Below are 4144 nucleotides of genomic sequence, written 5' to 3' on the forward strand. Positions count from 1 at the left end.
TGCCACACCACTATTGCCTGCCCCATCATGATAAATTATGCTCTTTAAAGGTAAGAATTGCTTTGCTATAAATCAGCCTATCCTTAAGTTTCACAGGCACAGACTAATGTAGGGTAAAGGGAAGGTTGTATTTCAAAGATAGTGCAATGCATTTGTCCAACTTCTTGCACTTTATAATTGCATCTTCAGGTGAACTTCTCCATTGCTCTTCTATTTGCAAGTTTTGATCAATATCTGAAGTAATAGTCTTGTCATTAGACTTGCTTAAACATAAAAGCATTGAGGTATCAAAGTGAATGCTCATTGAAAAAGGAATTGACTATATAGCACACTTGAATGTGCTTGTACTTCTAGATGAATTTATAAGCCCATACTGATGGGTGACCCATTGGACAACATCCTGCAGGGTTGGAGAAGAAAATTAAATACAAACAGATTGCATACTGATAAAGGGTAAGTGCTCTTTCCATTGCTCAGTGTAATTTAAAAATGTGTTATATGTTAAAATAACTTACTTTTCTCTCATTATAAATTAATAGACTATGAACTGAACTAAAACAGATTAGTTAAAATGTGGGTTGTCCTACCTAATACTATAGAACTCCTCCCCCTTTTGTCACACATACAAAATTAATGTCGCTACTTCAGCCAAACTTTTTCTCAATGCAATCTAGGTCTTTTAATTTTTTTTTTTTTTTTTTCCTGACAGGTGCCTCCACACACTTCCCAAATTCAAATCGATTTCTGTGGATTTAGGTTATTTATTGTAATATAACCCCAGTCCTCAGTGCCCAAATCTGTATTAGTTTCATAGAGTGCCATAAAGTCTACCACAAACTCCAGTTTAAAACACCAGTCTTTTCATCTTGTCTCATGGTTCTGGAGGCTAGGATTCTGAATTCAAGGTGGTGTGGCATGTGGTTCTTCTGCAGTCTGCTCTGAAGGAGAAACTGCCTCATGATTCTCCTCTACTCTCTCACCTTCTGGTGGTCACAGGTAATGTTTGGTGTTACTTGAATTATGGATAGGTGTTAGGGTCTGTAAACAAGTCTGGATGGCGCCTGGCAAAATGTCAGAGGGAGTGGTTTGTGAAGTAACACCAGCGAGCCATTAAGTGTGGAGATTCCTTATTGGTTGACTGCTGTATCTAGTTTATGCTAATTAAGATAAGCTGTGTGGAATGTATAAATATCGCTCCGGTCCTACAATAAATAGCTCCCACTCCTGCTGTATCAATCTACACAAGTTGTTTGTCACCCCTGGTTAGTTTGCTGCAGCCGGACTGCAGCAGCAGCCGGACTGTGGCAAATAGGTCATTCTGATTTCCACCTCAAACTTCACATGGCTTTCTTTCCTATGTGTATTCACAGGCCCTTCTTTTAACCAGTCACTGAATATAGGAGGCATTCTAATCCAAATGACTCATTTAAAAAAAAAAAAAATGTACCCATAAAGAAGGCTTTTTAAAAATGAAGTCACATTCTGAGGTTCTTAGTGGACTTGATCTTGGTGGGATACTATACAACCCCATAAAGGGGAGATATATGTTTCAAATCAGTAGATTCAGGAGTTAATGTAGTATCTATGATGAATTGGGAATACTTTGTAAAGTATGGATTAGGGCAAAACACATCAATAAAAAACATTATTCCCCTCCTTTCTCTTCCTGCATAAAAGCATTATTTTATTTAATACCGTATGCTTTTTTTTTTTTAAGCGCAGAGTCTACCACTACCACAAATCATGCGGTCAAGTTTCCAACATTTGGGGAAATCGCAGGGGTCAAGCACATAGATAAGCCTCACCCTCGGAAAACCACCTTCGTGAACATGGTAACTCGCCTGCCAGGTAAGTGTGAATACCATATGCTTTGATAGAAATATTTAATCTGGGTTCAAAATATTTTTAAGTTTCCACAGAAAACTGGAGTTGATAGCCAAGAATGTGTACTGAGGAAATGCAAGACAGTAAAAAATTAAAAGCGTTTTCCTGCCCTTAATTCCAAAGAGATAAAGGCAAATAAATTCTAAAGAAATTTAAGAAATAAAAATTAACTAAAGGCTTGAATGATCACTCCATTCTATTTTTTTATGGTTCTATTTCAGCTGTAATGTAAATGTTTACATGATAGGGTCTTACTTTCAAATTGTTTATTCTTGATTTTTCCAAATTAATAATCATCCTCCTTGGGTATAGTCATTTTAAGCTTTGACATTATGCAGAACTTGTGCACAGAAAGTGAAGGCAGCCGAGGAATGTGCTGCTTCTGCTTCCTCTGGTGCTGGGCTGCTTTGAAAAGATGCCTCCAGCTGCTTGGCCTGGTCCTCCAGTGCACAGCAGGACTGGGAAGAAAGGCTCCAGTGGATGCTGCCAAACACATTCCCTACAGTTGACTGGGTAAAATGACTTTGAACAAGGACTCCAAAGAATAGTATGACCAGAGCAAGGAGTATTGTGCTCCATTAGAACAGTAAAGATGAAAGTAAAATGTATCTGAATAAGCAGGCGTGAGTGAGGGAACTGATGAAATATTTATATGCCACCTGTTTTCTATCACTCCCACTGCTAGCTACTCCTTGCTTGGTGAAGGAGAGCTATTCAGAAACACTTTGAAACTTAAATTCTGAGTATTTGAGTTAGGAGTAAGAATATCATTAATTTGATCAGGTGCTTCTTTTACTTGTAGAAGAATTTCTTATTAATGATATAAAATCCATTCATATTCATAATGTTCAAAGCATTAGCTCCTAGGAAATTTGCTCCTCTCTGTAGCCCAGCTGTAACTCTGTCTCCTGACACAACACCTTGAGTTTCACAAGAATTAATACTACGTCTCAACTTGCTTTTGCAAAACCTCATTTTCTGCCAAGTTTTCCCCAATTTCAGAGGCTGCGAGGGCAGGATTAGAGAAAAATGTTACCCTTGCTCTGCGTTTTAATAGCTTTTAGGTGAGTTCACCTTATCATTTGCCTGCTGGGATTTATCTTTTTGTGTATCCACCCCAATTTTTTGCTGCTGGAATGAAGCTTATCTACCAGAGCTTCCAACAACATTAGTCCATAATTCTTCATCTGGGGACCTTTTCTGTCTCTGTCCAGGTGTAGCACTGAATTGGAAGCATCTCTGTTTTCTATAGTCCCACTGCCCTTGTTCCCACTATCCACCAAATGGAAATTAGAAAACAGACCTCTCATTCATTTTTGTGTTATTATATGACATTTTTTTTCTAAAATAGTGCTGCCCAATATGGTAACACCTTATAAATGTTTTTTATTGAAAAAAAGCCTCCTTTTTTAATTTAAAAAAAGATTAAAAGGGGATAAAAAAGGTTAAAAGGGGATTAATAGTTAATAAATGTACATTTTTTGACAAAGAATTTAAAAATATTTCAATAGAAAGTATTTCCATCCCTAAACCATTTAGTTAACTTCAGTATCAAGAGTTTTTATGTAAATCATCTGAATAATATTATATTGTTATACTTTGACATTGAAATCATAGAATAAAAATCATATTTCTGTGCAATCTTTTTTTTTTTTTTTTTTTTTCTGGTACTGGGGATTGAACTCAGGGACACTCAACCACTGGGCCACATTCCCAGCCCTATTTTGTATTTTATTTAGAGACAGGGTCTCACTGAGTTGCTTAGCTGGCTTTGAGTTGCTTAGCTGAGGCTGGCTTTGATACATTTCTCCTGTATCAGCCTCCCAAGCCACTGGAATTACAGGTATGCACCACCATGCCTGGACCTCTGTGCAATCGTTCTTTTTAAAACTTAACCTAACTTGGATATTTGTACAAAAAATAATTCTAATTACTTATAAAAACTACCTAAAAATGTCATGTTTATTGTACCATAATGACGAATACATTTTAATTCTTCACTATTTCCAAAAATAATTAAACATACACTGGGTAATATGTCTAGAGGAAAAATTCTTAAGAAGTAGAATTCCTTGACCATAGTTCACGTTTTTAAAATTATGATAAATATTACCTTGTTATGCTCCATAAAGCTGTACCCAAATAAGCCCAAGAATAATATGTGGTTTCTACATTCCTTCCCATTTTTTTTTTTTTAGTTTTATAGGTTAAAAAATTTTTTTCTTGTACTTTTGATATGTATTTCTTGACATATGATTCA

General features: G+C 36.1%; 1 pseudogene; it reads right to left on the reverse strand.

Moving 5' to 3' along the window:
• Window positions 1-1716: 1716 nt before the first annotated feature.
• LOC143409088 (U1 spliceosomal RNA) lies at window positions 1717-1856 on the reverse strand (annotated as a pseudogene).
• Window positions 1857-4144: the final 2288 nt, after the last annotated feature.

Source organism: Callospermophilus lateralis, chromosome 10 (assembly GCF_048772815.1).
Source record: "Callospermophilus lateralis isolate mCalLat2 chromosome 10, mCalLat2.hap1, whole genome shotgun sequence".
In the NCBI taxonomy this organism is placed as follows: domain Eukaryota; kingdom Metazoa; phylum Chordata; class Mammalia; order Rodentia; family Sciuridae; genus Callospermophilus; species Callospermophilus lateralis.